Consider the following 26,017-nt stretch of genomic DNA (forward strand, 5'->3'; position numbering starts at 1 on the left):
ATGAAAAAATGCAGACCTTGAAATTTGTTTTATGTGGGAAGTTGAAGGACATCTCTTGATCAAAGATAACTCCCAGATTCCTGACGGTGGTGCTGGAGGCCAAGTTAATGCCATCCAAACTAGCTATATCATTAGACAATAACTTAATTGGAAGTGAATTTAGGTACACTTAAAAAAGTGCAAATGAAGTTGAGTTTGTTTTAAGCCGTTTTTCTTCATTATTCAGTATATTAAATAGTTCTAGCAGTAGTTATTTAGTGTACTTATGAAAGGAGTTATTACTTAGCAATACACTTTCTACATATTACATGTATGTGCTAGTACATTTGTTTTCATTTCATTCCCAGTTATGATACAACAATTTGTAGGAAGTCGCAAAATGAAACGGGTTGTAATTTATATATATATATGCATTTATTTCACATTTGATATACAGTCTATAGTACAGGCCCTGGAAAGAAAGGCGCCTAATTCAAATAGCAACGTTTGCATCTTTGCCATCCAATCAGCGCATTGCGCTCAGCTCAGCCTCTTTGAGCTCCACGATTCACGGCGCTTCATTCTGGTCAACGTTGCTGTTGAATGACATTGACCAGCTAAAGTCTCCGTCGCGAGGCGAAGCAAGCCCAAGCCTACTTCTGATTCACAGTAAGTACATTCAATGTTTTTAATTTCTGATTGAATGGTCATACATTCTATATTTCCATTCATCACACCGGCTAATTTTATGATTTCGTTGGCGAGTCATGATGTGTTTCAGCAACTTCAGTCATCGTAGCCAGATAACCAACGTTAATGTTAGCTAACGTCAGTCTTACAGCTACTGTAACTGTAAGTTAACCTATTATTACTGCTCTTGGTAGCGGCAGCGTTACGCCTGTGTGTATGTGCTTCAGTAACACAGTGTAATATTACATGATGAAGCGTGGTGTGGTTTCTTTAAGGGGTAGAGCAGTGCGTGTGCGCGTAGGGTCTGTGTGTGTGTAGTGAAGCGAGCGGCAGGTGAGGTTGGAGCAGACATTAGCAGAGCAGAGGAAGAGGTTAGCCGTGCATGTACAGTTCAGTATGTGGCCAAATAAACGCACAAGCTTCTCCAGACCACGTAATGTCTCTCCTATTGTTTTACCAACTACTGTCTGACAGCAAAGTGAAGTGAAGCGTGTTAGCCCTGAAGCTAACCGGCTTCAGCCCAGGAGGAAAACGTACTCCCCTGCGCTCTGCCACTACGGTCTTAGCCTACTGTACATGTTAACCGGTCGTCTAGCTGCTTAGTTTATGACTTTAATTTAAACTACTTCCAAGAAATAACGGACCTTATCAGCCAACCTGAAGCTTATGTATGACAGCTATTCATGTCTGCAGTCAGATACAGTATAGTCATGTCAGTACAGTATCTGAATGCAAAAACGTCAAAATAACGTGACCTCTATTGTTCCTACACCAGTAACTTGTAATAGCAGCTCAAGAATCGTAAAAGTAGAGGAAAAGATTGATTAATTGATTGATAAATAAAATCAAAATAAATAAATGTATACATGATATACACCTCTTATTGCTAGATATGACCATGGTTGGAAAATTGCACAGTACACGTGAGCACATCTTTGTAATATAAAGATAAAATGCTGTGTAGCATTAATAAAACAAATTGCCTGTAAATGTGGTAATTGGACAGAGGCTGTAATTTCAAGGACTTACACACTTGTTCAGCACACTATGTTTATGCTGTGATTCATAGTTATAACCACTGTTATTATTTCTATGTTGTCCTCAGATGAGCACTAAACCAAAGAGCCACAAGGCAATGTGAGAGGGGGAGTGGATGGTGAGACTGAGGACATTTACCAGCTCTGGGGTTTGGCCTGCTGGAGAACGCAACAGACCAGCCCCGAGGCAGCGCTAATGGCATGATCTCTACCAGAAGGTAAAGTACATCAAAATATCCACCTATTACTCATGACCATTGTTTTGAGTTACATGTAGTCTATTTAAAAGCTTCTGTGATTTCTATAGCAGCTAGATCACACGGAAACTGACCACCAGTAATTACTAAATACATGTTGGACTATTTACTGGTAGCAGTATTGGTATACCATACTGATAAAATTTCTCAGTTTCCAGAAAGCAGGTTAAAACGTAAGTGAACCCTGAGATGAGGGAAACTCTGGGGTTTTGTTTTTTTTCCGTAAATGAGAGGTATCTTAAACTCTGTGTCAGTCACCATGGTAACTGACTCTGGGAACCTAATGTGCTCTCTAGCAGGTTTACTTAAAGAAACCCTGAGTCTGACGGAGCTGTCTGACAGGGCCCTTTTCTTTTCTTCTCAACAGCATCATGTTGAAGCAGAAATAATTCACATAGTTTTACAACAGGGGGATTATTTAGATTCGTTTAGATTAGCTCCCATTCCCTGAGCCGAACGGTACCACTCCTCATCAGTCCGTCATTTATCTGAACAATATTCTCAGTCTGGCTGCACATGGAATATCAGACTACACGTCTGATATTCTAGCTGACGTGCTCTCAGATCTTGACCTCTTCATTTTTATCACTTTGCAGGTTAATCAATCACCTTCCAGCAGTCAGAAAAAGAGGACTCATTCACATTTCATTTGGCTTCTTTTTTTCCCACAGATAGCTACAAAACCCATCAGCCTGCATTGCCTCCAACAACGCAATTTCAAAGTACATGTTTCTAATTTTCTGCCGCATTTAGGATAATATTAAATAACTTCAAGTGCTATCTGTAGATAAAAGTGAGTGTCTGCCTCTTGGGTCCTGGGGGTGAGTGACGCCCTTAGCCTCTGGCCACCCAGCGACCTGACTCAGGACCAGCTCCTCTGCCTCTGTCAGACGTGGTGGAGGTGGAGGTGACCACCACCTCTGCCTTCTTCCACATGTTCATTTACTCAGCAGGATGTTAGGAGACAGGATGTGTGTTAATCAGTAGGTATCTGTTGGTGGTAAAAGCTGCTACTAGCTGAAATATCCACTGAATTAACTCACAAGACTGTTTTTATAGTCTATACTCAGAGTTTCACTTCACAGATTAAGTCAACTCAGAGTTCAGGGTTAGGCTTCGAGTTTGTTGAACCTCCTTTCTGGAATACCCCTTTGATGTACTGTTCAAAATAATATGATTATGCTGCGTGACTTACATTATCTCTTGTCTATTTGGTCAACAGACGCTGTTCTTCTGGAGTTTCCACAGACAAGTGTCTCTGATGTGTGCGCGGCCATCAGACAAAAGTGTAACAATGAGCAGTTCAGCCGAAAAAAAAGGAACATAATGTGTGGTGTGTGTTTCTGTATGGTGGGAGGGGTTAGGCGTGCAATAATAAGGAATATTGTTTTTCATTGTTCACTATTTCTCAGTGTTCTGTAAAGTTTATGTGTAATGTTTAGGTCTTGCTGACTGAAATGGACCTATTTCTACAAGGTGTACTAAAGTACCAATAGTTAAAAATGTTTAAAAGCCATAATGTAAATGTTCATACATTTGTTGTATAAATGTTAAGAGACAGTACAAGTTTTTTGTATTTACAATGTATTATTCTAATTTGGATATGGTACGAATAGATTAAAGACTATTTTTTCACCTGGAAGTAGTCCCACAAGTTTCACTTTCACAGCCTTTAGTATGCTGGTAATACATTTGCAAACATGTGCAAGGTAGATAGTAATATAGCAAAGTAAAGAGAAAGTATATTGACTATTATGCAAAGTATGCTTTTTTAGCAATTGGAATAAGCCAAACATATAATTAAGCATATTAGCACAGTAAGAATATATTAAAGTATAAAGCTTATATATTTTTGAGACACTAACAAATCATTTTTAATGTACTTATGATACAAACAAAGTACTAGTATAGTACAAGTGTAACTTTAATTTGACTAATTAAGCATATATAAAGCCATATGCTTAAAGTATACAAAATATACTTTAAGTTGTTCCACTTTAGCACATAAAAGTACACTAAATACACTTCAAGTTGAGCTTTTCTACAATGACTTACAATTAAAATATATTTAGTACAAAATTAGTTGTTCCAAAATAGCATGCTTCAAGTTAACTAATCATGAACACACTTGAAGTATAATGATGATTAGTGTGGCTTCAAGTACACAAAAGTATGCTAAATTTTAGTACATTTAGCACATTTATTTTTCAGCTGGGCAGTTCAGACCAGAAAACTTTTTTTAAAGACCTCTTTTTCACTGAAATGCAGCTTAGGCTACTGTACAGTGCAATAACACGCTCCTATCGCTCTGAAAGGCTAATTTTTGACATAAACCAGTTTTCACCCTTAATGAATTAAATTCCAGGTAAACACTCGTTTGCCATGAAGAAGATCCAAATTCAACCAGTTCAGGCTAGAAAACTTTTTTGAAAGACCTTTTTTTCACTGAAATGCCGCTTAGGCTACTGTACAGTGCAAAAACACGCTCCTATCGCTCTGAAAGGCTAATTTTTGACATAAACCAGTTTTCACCCTTAATGAATTAAATTCCAGGTAAAAACTTGTTTGCCAGGAAGAAGATCCAAATTCAACCAGTTCAGGCTAGAAAACCTGTTTGAAAGACCTTTTTTCAGTGAAATGCAGCAGAAACAGGCTCCTCTCGCTCTGAAAGGCTAATTTTTGACATAAACCAGTTTTCACCCTTAATGAATTAAATTCCAGGTAAACACTCGTTTGCCATGAAGAAGATCCAAATTCAACCAGTTCAGGCCAGAAAACTTGTTTGAAAGACCTTTTTTCAGTGAAATGCCGCTTATGCTAGCCTACTGTACAGTGCAAAAACAGGCTCCACTCGCTCTGAAAGGCTCATTTTTGACATAAGCCAGTTTTCACCCTTAAAGAATTAAATTCCAGGTAAAAACTCCTTTGCCATGAAGAAGATGCAAATTCAACCAGTTCAGGCTAGAAAACCTGTTTGAAAGACCTTTTTTCAGTGAAATGCAGCTTAGGCTACTGTACAGTGCAAAAACAGGCTCCTCTCGCTCTGAAACGCTCATTTTTGACATACGCCAGTTTTCACCCTTAATGAATTAAATTCCAGGTAAATACTCCTTTGCCATGAAGAAGATCCAAATTCAACCAGTTCAGGCTAGAAAACCTGTTTGAAAGACCTTTTTTCAGTGAAATGCAGCTTAGGCGACTGTACAGTGCAGAAACAGGCTCCTCTCGCTCTGAAACGCTCATTTTTGACATAAGCCACTTTTCACCCTTAATGAATGAAATTCCAGGTAAAAACTCCTTTGCCATGAAGTAGATCCAAATTCAACCAGTTCAGGCTAGTAAACCTGTTTGAAAGACCTTTTTTCAGTGAAATGCAGCTTAGGCGACTGTACAGTGCTAAAACAGCCTTCTATCGCTCTGAAACGCTCATTTTTCACATAAGCCACTTTTCACACTTAATGAATGAAATTCCAGGGAAAAACTCCTTTGCCATGAAGAAGATACAAATTCAACCAGTTCAGGCTAGTAAACCTGTTTGAAAGACCTTTTTTCAGTGAAATGCAGCTTAGTGCAAAAACAGGCTGCTCTCGCTCTGAAACGCTCATTTTTCACATAAGCCACTTTTCAGCCTTAGGCGACTGTACAGTGCTAAAACAGCCTCCTATCGCTCTGAAACGCTCATTTTTGACATCAGCCACTTTTCACCCTTAATGAGTGAAATTCCAGGTAAAAACTCCTTTGCCATGAAGAAGATCCAAATTCAACCAGTTCAGGCTAGTAAACCTGTTTGAAAGACCTTTTTTCAGTGAAATGCAGCCTAGTGCAAAAACAGGCTGCTCTCGCTCTGAAACGCTCATTTTTCACATAACCCACTTTTCAGCCTTAATGAATTAAATTCCAGGTAAAAACTCCTTTGCCATGAAGAAGATCCAAATTCAACCAGTTCAGGCTAGTAAACCTGTTTGAAAGACCGTTTTTCAGTGAAATGCAGCTTAGTGCAAAAACAGGCTGCTCTCGCTCTGAAACGCTCATTTTTCACATAAGCCACTTTTCAGCACTAAAACAGCCTCCTATCACTCTGAAACGCTCATTTTTGACATAAGCCACTTTTCACCCTTAATGAATGAAATTCCAGGTAAAAACTCCTTTGCCATGAAGAAGATCCAAATTCAACCAGTTCAGGCTAGTAAACCTGTTTGAAAGACCTTTTTTCAGTGAAATGCAGCTTAGGCGACTGTACTGTGCTAAAACAGCCTTCTATCGCTCTGAAACGCTCATTTTTGACATAAGCCACTTTTCACCCTCAATGAATGAAATTCCAGGTAAAAACTCCTTTGCCATGAAGAAGATCCAAATTCAACCAGTTCAGGCTAGTAAACCTGTTTGAAAGACCTTTTTTCAGTGAAATGCAGCTTAGTGCAAAAACAGGCTGCTCTCGCTCTGAAACGCTCATTTTTCACATAAGCCACTTTTCAGCCTTAGGCGACTGTACAGTGCTAAAACAGCCTCCTATCGCTCTGAAACGCTCATTTTTGACATCAGCCACTTTTCACCCTTAATGAGTGAAATTCCAGGTAAAAACTCCTTTGCCATGAAGAAGATCCAAATTCAACCAGTTCAGGCTAGTAAACCTGTTTGAAAGACCTTTTTTCAGTGAAATGCAGCTTAGTGCAAAAACAGGCTGCTCTAGCTCTGAAACGCTCATTTTTCACATAAGCCACTTTTCAGCCTTAGGCGACTGTACAGTGCTAAAACAGCCTCCTATCGCTCTGAAACGCTCATTTTTCACATAAGCCACTTTTCACCCTTAATGAATGAAATTCCAGGTAAAAACTCCTTTGCCATGAAGAAGATCCAAATTCAACCAGTTCAGGCTAGTAAACCTGTTTGAAAGACCTTTTTTCAGTGAAATGCAGCTTAGTGCAAAAACAGGCTGCTCTCGCTCTGAAACGCTCATTTTTCACATAAGCCACTTTTCAGCGCTAAAACAGCCTCCTATCGCTCTGAAACGCTCATTTTTGACATAATCCACTTTTCAGCCTTAGGCGACTGTACAGTGCAAAAACAGCCTCCTCTCGCTCTGAAACGCTCATTTTTCACATAAGCCACTTTTCAGCCTTAGGCGACTGTACAGTGCTCAAACAGCCTCCAATCGCTCTGAAACGCTCATTTTTGACATAAGCCACTTTTCACCTTTAATGAATGAAATTCCAGGTAAAAACTCCTTTGCCATGAAGAAGATCCAAATTCAACCAGTTCAGGCTAGTAAACCTGTTTGAAAGACCTTTTTTCAGTGAAATGCAGCTTAGGCGACTGTACAGTGCTAAAACAGTCTGCTATCGCTCTGAAACGCTCATTTTTGACATAAGCCACTTTTCAGCCTTAATGAATTAAATTCCAGGTAAAAACTCCTTTGCCATGAAGAAGATCCAAATTCAACCAGTTCAGGCTAGTAAACCTGTTTGAAAGACCTTTTTTCAGTGAAATGCAACTTAGTGCAAAAACAGGCTGCTCTCGCTCTGAAACGCTCATTTTTCACATAAGCCACTTTTCAGCCTTAGGCGACTGTACAGTGCTAAAACAGCCTCCTATCGCTCTGAAACGCTCATTTTTGACATAAGCCACTTTTCAGCCTTAATGAATGAAATTCCAGGTAAAAACTCATTTGCCATGAAGAAGATCCAAATTCAACCAGTTCAGGCTAGTAAACCTGTTTGAAAGACCTTTTTTCAGTGAAATGCAGCTTAGTGCAAAAACAGGCTGCTCTCCCTCTGAAACGCTCATTTTTCACATAAGCCACTTTTCAGCGCTAAAGCAGCCTCCAATCGCTCTGAAACGCTCATTTTTGACATAAGCCACTTTTCACCTTTAATGAATGAAATTCCAGGTAAAAACTCCTTTGCCATGAAGAAGATCCAAATTCAACCAGTTCAGGCTAGTAAACCTGTTTGAAAGACCTTTTTTCAGTGAAATGCAGCTTAGTGCAAAAACAGGCTGCTCTCGCTCTGAAACGCTCATTTTTCACATAAGCCACTTTTCAGCGCTAAAACAGCCTCCAATCGCTCTGAAACGCTCATTTTTGACATAAGCCACTTTTCACCTTTAATGAATGAAATTCCAGGTAAAAACTCCTTTGCCATGAAGAAGATCCAAATTCATCCAGTTCAGGCTAGTAAACCTGGTTGAAAGACCTTTTTTCAGTGAAATGCAGCTTAGTGCAAAAACAGGCTGCTCTCGCTCTGAAACGCTCATTTTTCACATAAGCCACTTTTCAGCCTTATAGGCGACTGTACAGTGCAAAAACAGCCTCCTCTCGCTCTGAAACGCTCATTTTTCACATAAGCCACTTTTCAGCCTTAGGCGACTGTACAGTGCTAAAACAGCCTCCTATCGCTCTGAAACGCTCATTTTTGACATAACCCACTTTTCAGCCTTAATGAATTAAATTCCAGGTAAAAACTCCTTTGCCATGAAGAAGATCCAAATTCAACAAGTTCAGGCTAGTAAACCTGTTTGAAAGACCTTTTTTCAGTGAAATGCAGCTTAGTGCAAAAACAGGCTGCTCTCGCTCTGAAACGCTCATTTTTCACATAAGCCACTTTTCAGCGCTAAAACAGCCTCCAATCGCTCTGAAACGCTCATTTTTCACATAAGCCACTTTTCACCTTTAATGAATGAAATTCCAGGTAAAAACTCCTTTGCCATGAAGAAGATCCAAATTCAACCAGTTCAGGCTAGTAAACCTGTTTGAAAGACCTTTTTTCAGTGAAATGCAGCTTAGTGCAAAAACAGGCTGCTCTCGCTCTGAAACGCTCATTTTTCACATAAGCCACTTTTCAGCCTTAGGCGACTGTACAGTGCAAAAACAGGCTGCTCTCGCTCTGAAACGCTCATTTTTCACATAAGCCACTTTTCAGCGCTAAAACAGTCTCCAATCGCTCTGAAACGCTCATTTTTGACATAAGCCACTTTTCACCTTTAATGAATGAAATTCCAGGTAAAAACTCCTTTGCCATGAAGAAGATCCAAATTCAACCAGTTCAGGCTAGTAAACCTGTTTGAAAGACCTTTTTTCAGTGAAATGCAGCTTAGTGCAAAAACAGGCTGCTCTAGCTCTGAAACGCTCATTTTTCACATAAGCCACTTTTCACCCTTAATGAATGAAATTCCAGGTAAAAACTCCTTTGCCATGAAGAAGATCCAAATTCAACCAGTTCAGGCTAGTAAACCTGTTTGAAAGACCTTTTTTCAGTGAAATGCAGCTTAGTGCAAAAACAGGCTGCTCTCGCTCTGAAACGCTCATTTTTCACATAAGCCACTTTTCAGCGCTAAAACAGCCTCCTATCGCTCTGAAACGCTCATTTTTGACATAATCCACTTTTCAGCCTTAGGCGACTGTACAGTGCAAAAACAGCCTCCTCTCGCTCTGAAACGCTCATTTTTCACATAAGCCACTTTTCAGCCTTAGGCGACTGTACAGTGCTCAAACAGCCTCCAATCGCTCTGAAACGCTCATTTTTGACATAAGCCACTTTTCAGCATTAGGCGACTGTACAGTGCAAAAACAGCCTCCTCTCGCTCTGAAACGCTCATTTTTCACATAAGCCACTTTTCAGCCTTAGGCGACTGTACAGTGCTCAAACAGCCTCCAATCGCTCTGAAACGCTCATTTTTTACATAAGCCACTTTTCACCTTTAATGAATGAAATTCCAGGTAAAAACTCCTTTGCCATGAAGAAGATCCAAATTCAACCAGTTCAGGCTAGTAAACCTGTTTGAAAGACCTTTTTTCAGTGAAATGCAGCTTAGTGCAAAAACAGGCTGCTCTCGCTCTGAAACGCTCATTTTTCACATAAGCCACTTTTCAGCGCTAAAACAGCCTCCAATCGCTCTGAAACGCTCATTTTTCACATAAGCCACTTTTCACCTCTAATGAATGAAATTCCAGGTAAAAACTCCTTTGCCATGAAGAAGATCCAAATTCAACCAGTTCAGGCTAGTAAACCTGTTTGAAAGACCTTTTTTCAGTGAAATGCAGCTTAGTGCAAAAACAGGCTGCTCTCGCTCTGAAACGCTCATTTTTCACATAAGCCACTTTTCAGCCTTAGGAGACTGTACAGTGCTAAAACAGCCTCCTATCGCTCTGAAACGCTCATTTTTGACATAACCCACTTTTCAGCCTTAATGAATTAAATTCCAGGTAAAAACTCCTTTGCCATGAAGAAGATCCAAATTCAACAAGTTCAGGCTAGTAAACCTGTTTGAAAGACCTTTTTTCAGTGAAATGCAGCTTAGTGCAAAAACAGGCTGCTCTCGCTCTGAAACGCTCATTTTTCACATAAGCCACTTTTCAGCCTTAGGCGACTGTACAGTGCTAAAACAGCCTCCTATCGCTCTGAAACGCTCATTTTTGACATAACCCACTTTTCAGCCTTAATGAATTAAATTCCAGGTAAAAACTCCTTTGCCATGAAGAAGATCCAAATTCAACCAGTTCAGGCTAGTAAACCTGTTTGAAAGACCTTTTTTCAGTGAAATGCAGCTTAGTGCAAAAACAGGCTGCTCTCGCTCTGAAACGCTCATTTTTCACATAAGCCACTTTTTAGCCTTATAGGCGACTGTACAGTGCAAAAACAGCCTCCTATCGCTCTGAAACGCTCATTTTTGACATAACCCACTTTTCAGCCTTAATGAATGAAATTCCAGGTAAAAACTCCTTTGCCATGAAGAAGATCCAAATTCAACCAGTTCAGGCTAGTAAACCTGTTTGAAAGACCTTTTTTCAGTGAAATGCAGCTTAGTGCAAAAACAGGCTGCTCTCGCTCTGAAACGCTCATTTTTCACATAAGCCACTTTTCAGCCTTATAGGCGACTGTACAGTGCAAAAACAGCCTCCTCTCGCTCTGAAACGCTCATTTTTGACATAATCCACTTTTCAGCCTTAGGCGACTGTACAGTGCAAAAACAGCCTCCTCTCGCTCTGAAACGCTCATTTTTCACATAAGCCACTTTTCAGCCTTAGGCGACTGTACAGTGCTCAAACAGCCTCCAATCGCTCTGAAACGCTCATTTTTGACATAAGCCACTTTTCAGCCTTAGGCGACTGTACAGTGCAAAAACAGCCTCCTCTCGCTCTGAAACGCTCATTTTTCACATAAGCCACTTTTCAGCCTTAGGCGACTGTACAGTGCTCAAACAGCCTCCAATCGCTCTGAAACGCTCATTTTTGACATAAGCCACTTTTCACCTTTAATGAATGAAATTCCAGGTAAAAACTCCTTTGCCATGAAGAAGATCCAAATTCAACCAGTTCAGGCTAGTAAACCTGTTTGAAAGACCTTTTTTCAGTGAAATGCAGCTTAGTGCAAAAACAGGCTGCTCTCGCTCTGAAACGCTCATTTTTCACATAAGCCACTTTTCAGCGCTAAAACAGCCTCCAATCGCTCTGAAACGCTCATTTTTCACATAAGCCACTTTTCACCTCTAATGAATGAAATTCCAGGTAAAAACTCCTTTGCCATGAAGAAGATCCAAATTCAACCAGTTCAGGCTAGTAAACCTGTTTGAAAGACCTTTTTTCAGTGAAATGCAGCTTAGTGCAAAAACAGGCTGCTCTCGCTCTGAAACGCTCATTTTTCACATAAGCCACTTTTCAGCCTTAGGAGACTGTACAGTGCTAAAACAGCCTCCTATCGCTCTGAAACGCTCATTTTTGACATAACCCACTTTTCAGCCTTAATGAATTAAATTCCAGGTAAAAACTCCTTTGCCATGAAGAAGATCCAAATTCAACAAGTTCAGGCTAGTAAACCTGTTTGAAAGACCTTTTTTCAGTGAAATGCAGCTTAGTGCAAAAACAGGCTGCTCTCGCTCTGAAACGCTCATTTTTCACATAAGCCACTTTTCAGCCTTAGGCGACTGTACAGTGCTAAAACAGCCTCCTATCGCTCTGAAACGCTCATTTTTGACATAACCCACTTTTCAGCCTTAATGAATTAAATTCCAGGTAAAAACTCCTTTGCCATGAAGAAGATCCAAATTCAACCAGTTCAGGCTAGTAAACCTGTTTGAAAGACCTTTTTTCAGTGAAATGCAGCTTAGTGCAAAAACAGGCTGCTCTCGCTCTGAAACGCTCATTTTTCACATAAGCCACTTTTTAGCCTTATAGGCGACTGTACAGTGCAAAAACAGCCTCCTATCGCTCTGAAACGCTCATTTTTGACATAACCCACTTTTCAGCCTTAATGAATTAAATTCCAGGTAAAAACTCCTTTGCCATGAAGAAGATCCAAATTCAACCAGTTCAGGCTAGTAAACCTGTTTGAAAGACCTTTTTTCAGTGAAATGCAGCTTAGTGCAAAAACAGGCTGCTCTCGCTCTGAAACGCTCATTTTTCACATAAGCCACTTTTCAGCCTTATAGGCGACTGTACAGTGCAAAAACAGCCTCCTCTCGCTCTGAAACGCTCATTTTCCACATAAGCCACTTTTCAGCCTTAGGCGACTGTACAGTGCAAAAACAGCCTCCTATCGCTCTGAAACGCTCATTTTTGACATAACCCACTTTTCAGCCTTAATGAATTAAATTCCAGGTAAAAACTCCTTTGCCATGAAGAAGATCCAAATTCAACAAGTTCAGGCTAGTAAACCTGTTTGAAAGACCTTTTTTCAGTGAAATGCAGCTTAGTGCAAAAACAGGCTGCTCTCGCTCTGAAACGCTCATTTTTCACATAAGCCACTTTTCAGCCTTAGGCGACTGTACAGTGCAAAAACAGGCTGCTCTCGCTCTGAAACGCTCATTTTTCACATAAGCCACTTTTCAGCCTTATAGGCGACTGTACAGTGCAAAAACAGCCTCCTCTGGCTCTGAAACGCTCATTTTTCACATAAGCCACTTTTCAGCCTTAGGCGACTGTACAGTGCTAAAACAGCCTCCTATCGCTCTGAAACGCTCATTTTTGACATAACCCACTTTTCAGCCTTAATGAATTAAATTCCAGGTAAAAACTCCTTTGCCATGAAGAAGATCCAAATTCAACAAGTTCAGGCTAGTAAACCTGTTTGAAAGACCTTTTTTCAGTGAAATGCAGCTTAGTGCAAAAACAGGCTGCTCTCGCTCTGAAACGCTCATTTTTCACATAAGCCACTTTTCAGCTTTAGGCGACTGTACAGTGCTAAAACAGCCCCCTATCGCTCTGAAATGCTCATTTTTGACATAACCCACTTTTCAGCCTTAATGAATTAAATTCCAGGTAAAAACTCCTTTGCCATGAAGAAGATCCAAATTCAACAAGTTCAGGCTAGTAAACCTGTTTGAAAGACCTTTTTTCAGTGAAATGCAGCTTAGTGCAAAAACAGGCTGCTCTCGCTCTGAAACGCTCATTTTTCACATAAGCCACTTTTCAGCGCTAAAACAGTCTCCAATCGCTCTGAAACGCTCATTTTTGACATAAGCCACTTTTCACCTTTAATGAATGAAATTCCAGGTAAAAACTCCTTTGCCATGAAGAAGATCCAAATTCAACCAGTTCAGGCTAGTAAACCTGTTTGAAAGACCTTTTTTCAGTGAAATGCAGCTTAGTGCAAAAACAGGCTGCTCTAGCTCTGAAACGCTCATTTTTCACATAAGCCACTTTTCAGCCTTAGGCGACTGTACAGTGCTAAAACAGCCTCCTATCGCTCTGAAACGCTCATTTTTCACATAAGCCACTTTTCACCCTTAATGAATGAAATTCCAGGTAAAAACTCCTTTGCCATGAAGAAGATCCAAATTCAACCAGTTCAGGCTAGTAAACCTGTTTGAAAGACCTTTTTTCAGTGAAATGCAGCTTAGTGCAAAAACAGGCTGCTCTCGCTCTGAAACGCTCATTTTTCACATAAGCCACTTTTCAGCGCTAAAACAGCCTCCTATCGCTCTGAAACGCTCATTTTTGACATAATCCACTTTTCAGCCTTAGGCGACTGTACAGTGCAAAAACAGCCTCCTCTCGCTCTGAAACGCTCATTTTTCACATAAGCCACTTTTCAGCCTTAGGCGACTGTACAGTGCTCAAACAGCCTCCAATCGCTCTGAAACGCTCATTTTTGACATAAGCCACTTTTCACCTTTAATGAATGAAATTCCAGGTAAAAACTCCTTTGCCATGAAGAAGATCCAAATTCAACCAGTTCAGGCTAGTAAACCTGTTTGAAAGACCTTTTTTCAGTGAAATGCAGCTTAGGCGACTGTACAGTGCTAAAACAGTCTGCTATCGCTCTGAAACGCTCATTTTTGACATAAGCCACTTTTCAGCCTTAATGAATTAAATTCCAGGTAAAAACTCCTTTGCCATGAAGAAGATCCAAATTCAACCAGTTCAGGCTAGTAAACCTGTTTGAAAGACCTTTTTTCAGTGAAATGCAACTTAGTGCAAAAACAGGCTGCTCTCGCTCTGAAACGCTCATTTTTCACATAAGCCACTTTTCAGCCTTAGGCGACTGTACAGTGCTAAAACAGCCTCCTATCGCTCTGAAACGCTCATTTTTGACATAAGCCACTTTTCAGCCTTAATGAATGAAATTCCAGGTAAAAACTCATTTGCCATGAAGAAGATCCAAATTCAACCAGTTCAGGCTAGTAAACCTGTTTGAAAGACCTTTTTTCAGTGAAATGCAGCTTAGTGCAAAAACAGGCTGCTCTCCCTCTGAAACGCTCATTTTTCACATAAGCCACTTTTCAGCGCTAAAGCAGCCTCCAATCGCTCTGAAACGCTCATTTTTGACATAAGCCACTTTTCACCTTTAATGAATGAAATTCCAGGTAAAAACTCCTTTGCCATGAAGAAGATCCAAATTCATCCAGTTCAGGCTAGTAAACCTGTTTGAAAGACCTTTTTTCAGTGAAATGCAGCTTAGTGCAAAAACAGGCTGCTCTCGCTCTGAAACGCTCATTTTTCACATAAGCCACTTTTCAGCCTTATAGGCGACTGTACAGTGCAAAAACAGCCTCCTCTCGCTCTGAAACGCTCATTTTTCACATAAGCCACTTTTCAGCCTTAGGCGACTGTACAGTGCTAAAACAGCCTCCTATCGATCTGAAACGCTCATTTTTGACATAACCCACTTTTCAGTCTTAATGAATGAAATTCCAGGTAAAAACTCCTTTGCCATGAAGAAGATCCAAATTCAACCAGTTCAGGCTAGTAAACCTGTTTGAAAGACCTTTTTTCAGTGAAATGCAGCTTAGTGCAAAAACAAGCTGCTCTCGCTCTGAAACGCTCATTTTTCACATAAGCCACTTTTCAGCGCTAAAACAGCCTCCAATCGCTCTGAAACGCTCATTTTTGACATAAGCCACTTTTCACCTTTAATGAATGAAATTCCAGGTAAAAACTCCTTTGCCATGAAGAAGATCCAAATTCAACCAGTTCAGGCTAGTAAACCTGTTTGAAAGACCTTTTTTCAGTGAAATGCAGCTTAGTGCAAAAACAGGCTGCTCTCGCTCTGAAACGCTCATTTTTCACATAAGCCACTTTTCAGCCTTAGGCGACTGTACAGTGCTAAAACAGCCTCCTATCGCTCTGAAACGCTCATTTTTGACATAACCCACTTTTCAGCCTTAATGAATTAAATTCCAGGTAAAAACTCCTTTGCCATGAAGAAGATCCAAATTCAACAAGTTCAGGCTAGTAAACCTGTTTGAAAGACCTTTTTTCAGTGAAATGCAGCTTAGTGCAAAAACAGGCTGCTCTCGCTCTGAAACGCTCATTTTTCACATAAGCCACTTTTCAGCCTTAGGCGACTGTGCAGTGCTAAAACAGCTTCCTATCGCTCTGAAACGCTCATTTTTGACATAAGCCACTTTTCACCCTTAATGAATAAAATTCCAGGTAAAAACTCCTTTGCCATGAAGAAGATCCAAATTCAACCAGTTCAGGCTAGTAAACCTGTTTGAAAGACCTTTTTTCAGTGAAATGCAGCTTAGTGCAAAAACAGGCTGCTCTCGCTCTGAAACGCTCATTTTTCACATAAGCCACTTTTCAGCCTTAGGCGACTGTACAGTGCTAAAACAGCCTCCTATCGCTCTGAAATGCTCATTTTTGACATAACCCACTTTTCAGCCTTAATGAATTAAATTCCAGGTAAAAACTCCTTTGCCATGAAGAAGATCCAAATTCAACAAGTTCAGGCTAGTAAACCTGTTTGAAAGACCTTTTTTCAGTGAAATGCAGCTTAGTGCAAAAACAGGCTGCTCTCGCTCTGAAACGCTCATTTTTCACATAAGCCACTTTTCAGCCTTAGGCGACTGTGCAGTGCTAAAACAGCTTCCTATCGCTCTGAAACGCTCATTTTTGACATAACCCACTTTTCACCCTTAATGAATGAAATTCCAGGTAAAAACTCCTTTGCCATGAAGAAGATCCAAATTCAACCAGTTCAGGCTAGTAAACCTGTTTGAAAGACCTTTTTTCAGTGAAATGCAGCTTAGTGCAAAAACAGGCTGCTCTCGCTCTGAAACGCTCATTTTTCACATAAGCCACTTTTCAGCGCTAAAACAGCCTCCAATCGCTCTGAAACGCTCATTTTTCACATAAGCCACTTTTCACCTTTAATGAATGAAATTCCAGGTAAAAACTCCTTTGCCATGAAGAAGATCCAAATTCAACCAGTTCAGGCTAGTAAACCTGTTTGAAAGACCTTTTTTCAGTGAAATGCAGCTTAGTGCAAAAACAGGCTGCTCTCGCTCTGAAACGCTCATTTTTCACATAAGCCACTTTTCAGCCTTAGGAGACTGTACAGTGCTAAAACAGCCTCCTATCGCTCTGAAACGCTCATTTTTGACATAACCCACTTTTCAGCCTTAATGAATTAAATTCCAGGTAAAAACTCCTTTGCCATGAAGAAGATCCAAATTCAACAAGTTCAGGCTAGTAAACCTGTTTGAAAGACCTTTTTTCAGTGAAATGCAGCTTAGTGCAAAAACAGGCTGCTCTCGCTCTGAAACGCTCATTTTTCACATAAGCCACTTTTCAGCCTTAGGCGACTGTACAGTGCTAAAACAGCCTCCTATCACTCTGAAACGCTCATTTTTGACATAACCCACTTTTCAGCCTTAATGAATTAAATTCCAGGTAAAAACTCCTTTGCCATTTACCTAGCCAGGACTTTTTTAGGTATTTACAAATCAGGCACTATTTACAAAAACATCAAGAATGGGAAAAGCTCTGCTCTTTGCCAACAAAAATAGAACACTTCTTTATATCAATAACTAAAGGAATAGTAAAGACAAAGTTCATATCACATATTTACAAGATACTGCAGGAAGAGCTTAAAGACAATAACTTAGATATTAAACAAAAATGGGAACTAGAAATGAATACAATAATCCCAGATGAGCAGTGGGAGATGGCATGTAGTCAAGGACATAGGGCAACCAGCAGCCCAAACTGGAAGGAATTTGGATGGAAAATTAAAATTAGATATTTTAGGACTCCATCTATAATATCAAAATGGAGCAACACCCCAGATTGTTGCTGGAGAGGTTGTGGCTTGGTGGGAGACCACACACATATATTTTGGGACTGCCCAAAGATATTAGAATACTGGCAAAATGTACAAGAAGAAATAAGAAAATGTCTCTGTATAGATTTACCTCTTGAACCATCACACTTTGTGCTGGGGGTACTGCCTGCCGATCTTGAAGAGCATACCGAAGTATGTTTGCTGAGAGTCCTTCTTTTAATAGCGAATAAAGTAATCACAGCCTCTTGGCTGAAGCCACACCCTCCAACAGTTACACAATGGAGGGATAGAATCCAGGACGTTTACAATATGGAGTATACAACAGCATTGGTGCAACTGAAAGCAGATGTATTCCTAAATAAATGGTCACCCATTGCCTTACACTTTCACCTGATATGAATGATATGCAGATTATTATTATTTATTTCTTGTGGGTGTGGGTGCTTTGCCTTTTTTTTTTTTTTCTCTTTTTTGGCTTCTCTTTTTTTTTTTTTTTTTGATTTTATTTATATATATATATATATATGTATATTATATTCTTATTATTTAATTAATTTGTTTATTCTTAAAGACAGCGATCATCTGCATTGTGAAACCAAATGTTATATGTAGGAATGTGATACCGCTAGGATAAAGATCCTACCTCACATTATGATTAGGATGAAGATATCTATGGACTGTTAACCTTTTAGTAGACTTACCTGTGGCATCTTACTGTAACATATTGTACATACTGTATGACTGCACTTGATAAATGGAAATAAAAAAACAAGTTCTAAAAAAAAAAAACTCCTTTGCCATGAAGAAGATCCAAATTCAACCAGTTCAGGCTAGTAAACCTGTTTGAAAGACCTTTTTTCAGTGAAATGCAGCTTAGTGCAAAAACAGGCTGCTCTCGCTCTGAAACGCTCATTTTTCACATAAGCCACTTTTCAGCCTTATAGGCGACTGTACAGTGCAAAAACAGCCTCCTCTAGCTCTGAAACGCTCATTTTTCACATAAGCCACTTTTCAGCCTTAGGCGACTGTACAGTGCAAAAACAGCCTCCTATCGCTCTGAAACGCTCATTTTTGACATAACCCACTTTTCAGCCTTAATGAATTAAATTCCAGGTAAAAACTCCTTTGCCATGAAGAAGATCCAAATTCAACAAGTTCAGGCTAGTAAACCTGTTTGAAAGACCTTTTTTCAGTGAAATGCAGCTTAGTGCAAAAACAGGCTGCTCTCACTCTGAAACGCTCATTTTTCACATAAGCCACTTTTCAGCGCTAAAACAGTCTCCAATTGCTCTGAAACGCTCATTTTTCACATAAGCCACTTTTCAGCCTTAGGCGACTGTACAGTGCTAAAACAGCCTCCTATCGCTCTGAAACGCTCATTTTTCACATAAGCCACTTTTCACCCTTAATGAATGAAATTCCAGGTAAAAACTCCTTTGCCATGAAGAAGATCCAAATTCAACCAGTTCAGGCTAGTAAACCTGTTTGAAAGACCTTTTTTCAGTGAAATGCAGCTTAGTGCAAAAACAGGCTGCTCTCACTCTGAAACGCTCATTTTTCACATAAGCCACTTTTCAGCCTTAGGCGACTGTACAGTGCAAAAACAGGCTGCTCTCGCTCTGAAACGCTCATTTTTCACATAAGCCACTTTTCAGCCTTATAGGCGACTGTACAGTGCAAAAACAGCCTCCTCTGGCTCTGAAACGCTCATTTTTCACATAAGCCACTTTTCAGCCTTAGGCGACTGTACAGTGCTAAAACAGCCTCCTATCGCTCTGAAACGCTCATTTTTGACATAACCCACTTTTCAGCCTTAATGAATTAAATTCCAGGTAAAAACTCCTTTGCCATGAAGAAGATCCAAATTCAACAAGTTCAGGCTAGTAAACCTGTTTGAAAGACCTTTTTTCAGTGAAATGCAGCTTAGTGCAAAAACAGGCTGCTCTCGCTCTGAAACGCTCATTTTTCACATAAGCCACTTTTCAGCCTTAGGCGACTGTACAGTGCAAAAACAGGCTGCTCTCGCTCTGAAACGCTCATTTTTCACATAAGCCACTTTTCAGCCTTATAGGCGACTGTACAGTGCAAAAACAGCCTCCTCTGGCTCTGAAACGCTCATTTTTCACATAAGCCACTTTTCAGCCTTAGGCGACTGTACAGTGCTAAAACAGCCTCCTATCGCTCTGAAACGCTCATTTTTGACATAACCCACTTTTCAGCCTTAATGAATTAAATTCCAGGTAAAAACTCCTTTGCCATGAAGAAGATCCAAATTCAACAAGTTCAGGCTAGTAAACCTGTTTGAAAGACCTTTTTTCAGTGAAATGCAGCTTAGTGCAAAAACAGGCTGCTCTCGCTCTGAAACGCTCATTTTTCACATAAGCCACTTTTCAGCCTTAGGCGACTGTACAGTGCAAAAACAGGCTGCTCTCGCTCTGAAACGCTCATTTTTCACATAAGCCACTTTTCAGCCTTATAGGCGACTGTACAGTGCAAAAACAGCCTCCTCTGGCTCTGAAACGCTCATTTTTCACATAAGCCACTTTTCAGCCTTAGGCGACTGTACAGTGCTAAAACAGCCTCCTATCGCTCTGAAACGCTCATTTTTGACATAACCCACTTTTCAGCCTTAATGAATTAAATTCCAGGTAAAAACTCCTTTGCCATGAAGAAGATCCAAATTCAACAAGTTCAGGCTAGTAAACCTGTTTGAAAGACCTTTTTTCAGTGAAATGCAGCTTAGTGCAAAAACAGGCTGCTCTCGCTCTGAAACGCTCATTTTTCACATAAGCCACTTTTCAGCCTTAATGAATTAAATTCCAGGTAAAAACTCCTTTGCCATGAAGAAGATCCAAATTCAACCAGTTCAGGCTAGTAAACCTGTTTGAAAGACCTTTTTTCAGTGAAATGCAGCTTAGTGCAAAAACAGGCTGCTCTCGCTCTGAAACGCTCATTTTTCACATAAGCCACTTTTCAGCGCTAAAACAGCCTCCAATCGCTCTGAAACGCTCATTTTTGACATAAGCCACTTTTCACCTTTAATGAATGAAATTCCAGGTAAAAACTCCTTTGCCATGAAGAAGATCCAAATTCATCCAGTTCAGGCTAGTAAACCTGGTTGAAAGACCTTTTTTCAGTGAAATGCAGCTTAGTGCAAAAACAGGCTGCTCTCGCTCTGAAACGCTCATTTTTCACATAAGCCACTTTTCAGCGCTAAAACAGCCTCCAATCGCTCTGAAACGCTCATTTTTCACATAAGCCACTTTTCACCTTTAATGAATGAAATTCCAGGTAAAAACTCCTTTGCCATGAAGAAGATCCAAATTCAACCAGTTCAGGCTAGTAAACCTGTTTGAAAGACCTTTTTTCAGTGAAATGCAGCTTAGTGCAAAAACAGGCTGCTCTCGCTCTGAAACGCTCATTTTTCACATAAGCCACTTTTCAGCCTTAGGCGACTGTACAGTGCAAAAACAGGCTGCTCTCGCTCTGAAACGCTCATTTTTCACATAAGCCACTTTTCAGCGCTAAAACAGTCTCCAATTGCTCTGAAACGCTCATTTTTCACATAAGCCACTTTTCAGCCTTAGGCGACTGTACAGTGCTAAAACAGCCTCCTATCGCTCTGAAACGCTCATTTTTCACATAAGCCACTTTTCACCCTTAATGAATGAAATTCCAGGTAAAAACTCCTTTGCCATGAAGAAGATCCAAATTCAACCAGTTCAGGCTAGTAAACCTGTTTGAAAGACCTTTTTTCAGTGAAATGCAGCTTAGTGCAAAAACAGGCTGCTCTCGCTCTGAAACGCTCATTTTTGACATAATCCACTTTTCAGCCTTAGGCGACTGTACAGTGCAAAAACAGCCTCCTCTCGCTCTGAAACGCTCATTTTTCACATAAGCCACTTTTCAGCCTTAGGCGACTGTACAGTGCTCAAACAGCCTCCAATCGCTCTGAAACGCTCATTTTTGACATAAGCCACTTTTCACATTTAATGAATGAAATTCCAGGTAAAAACTCCTTTGCCATGAAGAAGATCCAAATTCAACCAGTTCAGGCTAGTAAACCTGTTTGAAAGACCTTTTTTCAGTGAAATGCAGCTTAGGCGACTGTACAGTGCAAAAACAGGCTGCTCTCGCTCTGAAACGCTCATTTTTCACATAACCCACTTTTCAGCCTTAATGAATTAAATTCCAGGTAAAAACTCCTTTGCCATGAAGAAGATCCAAATTCAACCAGTTCAGGCTAGTAAACCTGTTTGAAAGACCTTTTTTCAGTGAAATGCAGCTTAGTGCAAAAACAGGCTGCTCTCGCTCTGAAACGCTCATTTTTCACATAAGCCACTTTTCAGCGCTAAAACAGCCTCCAATCGCTCTGAAACGCTCATTTTTCACATAAGCCACTTTTCACCTTTAATGAATGAAATTCCAGGTAAAAACTCCTTTGCCATGAAGAAGATCCAAATTCAACCAGTTCAGGCTAGTAAACCTGTTTGAAAGACCTTTTTTCAGTGAAATGCAGCTTAGTGCAAAAACAGGCTGCTCTCGCTCTGAAACGCTCATGTTTCACATAAGCCACTTTTCAGCCTTAGGAGACTGTACAGTGCTAAAACAGCCTCCTATCGCTCTGAAACGCTCATTTTTGACATAAGCCACTTTTCAGCCTTAATGAATTAAATTCCAGGTAAAAACTCCTTTGCCATGAAGAAGATCCAAATTCAACAAGTTCAGGCTAGTAAACCTGTTTGAAAGACCTTTTTTCAGTGAAATGCAGCTTAGTGCAAAAACAGGCTGCTCTCGCTCTGAAACGCTCATTTTTCACATAAGCCACTTTTCAGCCTTAGGCGACTGTACAGTGCTAAAACAGCCTCCTATCGCTCTGAAACGCTCATTTTTGACATAACCCACTTTTCAGCCTTAATGAATGAAATTCCAGGTAAAAACTCCTTTGCCATGAAGAAGATCCAAATTCAACCAGTTCAGGCTAGTAAACCTGTTTGAAAGACCTTTTTTCAGTGAAATGCAGCTTAGTGCAAAAACAGGCTGCTCTCGCTCTGAAACGCTCATTTTTCACATAAGCCACTTTTCAGCGCTAAAACAGCCTCCAATCGCTCTGAAACGCTCATTTTTCACATAAGCCACTTTTCACCTTTAACGAATGAAATTCCAGGTAAAAACTCCTTTGCCATGAAGAAGATCCAAATTCAACCAGTTCAGGCTAGTAAACCTGTTTGAAAGACCTTTTTTCAGTGAAATGCAGCTTAGTGCAAAAACAGGCTGCTCTCGCTCTGAAACGCTCATTTTTCACATAAGGCACTTTTCACCGCTAAAACAGCCTCCAATCGCTCTGAAACGCTCATTTTTGACATAAGCCACTTTTCACCTTTAATGAATGAAATTCCAGGTAAAAACTCCTTTGCCATGAAGAAGATCCAAATTCAACCAGTTCAGGCTAGTAAACCTGTTTGAAAGACCTTTTTTCAGTGAAATGCAGCTTAGTGCAAAAACAGGCTGCTCTCGCTCTGAAACGCTCATTTTTCACATAAGCCACTTTTCAGCCTTATAGGCGACTGTACAGTGCAAAAACAGCCTCCTCTCGCTCTGAAACGCTCATTTTTCACATAAGCCACTTTTCAGCCTTAGGCGACTGTACAGTGCTAAAACAGCCTCCTATCGCTCTGAAACGCTCATTTTTGACATAACCCACTTTTCAGCCTTAATGAATTAAATTCCAGGTAAAAACTCATTTGCCATGAAGAAGATCCAAATTCAACCAGTTCAGGCTAGTAAACCTGTTTGAAAGACCTTTTTTCAGTGAAATGCAGCTTAGTGCAAAAACAGGCTGCTCTCGCTCTGAAACGCTCATTTTTCACATAACCCACTTTTCACCCTTAATGAATGAAATTCCAGGTAAAAACTCCTTTGCCATGAAGAAGATCCAAATTCAACCAGTTCAGGCTAGTAAACCTGTTTGAAAGACCTTTTTTCAGTGAAATGCAGCTTAGTGCAAAAACAGGCTGCTCTCGCTCTGAAACGCTCATTTTTCACATAAGCCACTTTTCAGCCTTATAGGCGACTGTACAGTGCAAAAACAGCCTCCTCTCGCTCTGAAACGCTCATTTTTCACATAAGCCACTTTTCAGCCTTAGGCGACTGTACAGTGCAAAAACAGCCTCCTATCGCTCTGAAACGCTCATTTTTGACATAACCCACTTTTCAGCCTTAATGAATTAAATTCCAGGTAAAAACTCCTTTGCCATGAAGAAGATCCAAATTCAACAAGTTCAGTCTAGTAAACCTGTTTGAAAGACCTTTTTTCAGTGAAATGCAGCTTAGTGCAAAAACAGGCTGCTCTCACTCTGAAACGCTCATTTTTCACATAAGCCACTTTTCAGCCTTAGGCGACTGTAGAGTGCAAAAACAGGCTGCTCTCGCTCTGAAACGCTCATTTTTCACATAAGCCACTTTTCAGCCTTATAGGCGACTGTACAGTGCAAAAACAGCCTCCTCTGGCTCTGAAACGCTCATTTTTCACATAAGCCACTTTTCAGCCTTAGGCGACTGTACAGTGCTAAAACAGCCTCCTATCGCTCTGAAACGCTCATTTTTGACATAACCCACTTTTCAGCCTTAATGAATTAAATTCCAGGTAAAAACTCCTTTGCCATGAAGAAGATCCAAATTCAACAAGTTCAGGCTAGTAAACCTGTTTGAAAGACCTTTTTTCAGTGAAATGCAGCTTAGTGCAAAAACAGGCTGCTCTCGCTCTGAAACGCTCATTTTTCACATAAGCCACTTTTCAGCCTTAGGCGACTGTACAGTGCAAAAACAGGCTGCTCTCGCTCTGAAACGCTCATTTTTCACATAAGCCACTTTTCAGCCTTATAGGCGACTGTACAGTGCAAAAACAGCCTCCTCTGGCTCTGAAACGCTCATTTTTCACATAAGCCACTTTTCAGCCTTAGGCGACTGTACAGTGCTAAAACAGCCTCCTATCGCTCTGAAACGCTCATTTTTGACATAACCCACTTTTCAGCCTTAATGAATTAAATTCCAGGTAAAAACTCCTTTGCCATGAAGAAGATCCAAATTCAACAAGTTCAGGCTAGTAAACCTGTTTGAAAGACCTTTTTTCAGTGAAATGCAGCTCAGTGCAAAAACAGGCTGCTCTCGCTCTGAAACGCTCATTTTTCACATAAGCCACTTTTCAGCCTTAGGAGACTGTACAGTGCTAAAACAGCCTCCTATCGCTCTGAAACGCTCATTTTTGACATAACCCACTTTTCAGCCTTAATGAATTAAATTCCAGGTAAAAACTCCTTTGCCATGAAGAAGATCCAAATTCAACCAGTTCAGGCTAGTAAACCTGTTTGAAAGACCTTTTTTCAGTGAAATGCAGCTTAGTGCAAAAACAGGCTGCTCTCGCTCTGAAACGCTCATTTTTCACATAAGCCACTTTTCAGCCTTAGGCGACTGTACAGTGCAAAAACAGGCTGCTCTCGCTCTGAAACGCTCATTTTTCACATAACCCACTTTTCACCCTTAATGAATGAAATTCCAGGTAAAAACTCCTTTGCCATGAAGAAGATCCAAATTCAACCAGTTCAGGCTAGTAAACCTGTTTGAAAGACCTTTTTTCAGTGAAATGCAGCTTAGTGCAAAAACAGGCTGCTCTCGCTCTGAAACGCTCATTTTTCACATAAGCCACTTTTCAGCGCTAAAACAGCCTCCAATCGCTCTGAAACGCTCATTTTTGACATAAGCCACTTTTCACCTTTAATGAATGAAATTCCAGGTAAAAACTCCTTTGCCATGAAGAAGATCCAAATTCATCCAGTTCAGGCTAGTAAACCTGGTTGAAAGACCTTTTTTCAGTGAAATGCAGCTTAGTGCAAAAACAGGCTGCTCTCGCTCTGAAACGCTCATTTTTCACATAAGCCACTTTTCAGCCTTATAGGCGACTGTACAGTGCAAAAACAGCCTCCTCTCGCTCTGAAACGCTCATTTTTCACATAAGCCACTTTTCAGCCTTAGGCGACTGTACAGTGCAAAAACAGCCTCCTATCGCTCTGAAACGCTCATTTTTGACATAACCCACTTTTCAGCCTTAATGAATTAAATTCCAGGTAAAAACTCCTTTGCCATGAAGAAGATCCAAATTCAACAAGTTCAGGCTAGTAAACCTGTTTGAAAGACCTTTTTTCAGTGAAATGCAGCTTAGTGCAAAAACAGGCTGCTCTCACTCTGAAACGCTCATTTTTCACATAAGCCACTTTTCAGCCTTAGGCGACTGTACAGTGCAAAAACAGGCTGCTCTCGCTCTGAAACGCTCATTTTTCACATAAGCCACTTTTCAGCCTTATAGGCGACTGTACAGTGCAAAAACAGCCTCCTCTGGCTCTGAAACGCTCATTTTTCACATAAGCCACTTTTCAGCCTTAGGCGACTGTACAGTGCTAAAACAGCCTCCTATCGCTCTGAAACGCTCATTTTTGACATAACCCACTTTTCAGCCTTAATGAATTAAATTCCAGGTAAAAACTCCTTTGCCATGAAG

General features: G+C 40.4%; 1 long non-coding RNA gene across 1 annotated transcript; it reads left to right on the top strand.

The window, feature by feature from the left end:
* Positions 1-524: 524 nt before the first annotated feature.
* On the top strand, positions 525-3,605 carry LOC311250273. Its single transcript, XR_014621264.1, has 3 exons — positions 525-648; positions 1,775-1,924; positions 3,186-3,605. It is a non-coding gene; the product is annotated as an uncharacterized lncRNA (long non-coding RNA).
* The last annotated feature ends 22,412 nt before the right edge of the window (positions 3,606-26,017 follow it).

The sequence above is a fragment of the Pagrus pagrus genome (genome assembly GCF_965226575.1).
Source record: "Pagrus pagrus genome assembly, chromosome: 21".
NCBI classification, from domain to species: domain Eukaryota; kingdom Metazoa; phylum Chordata; class Actinopteri; order Spariformes; family Sparidae; genus Pagrus; species Pagrus pagrus.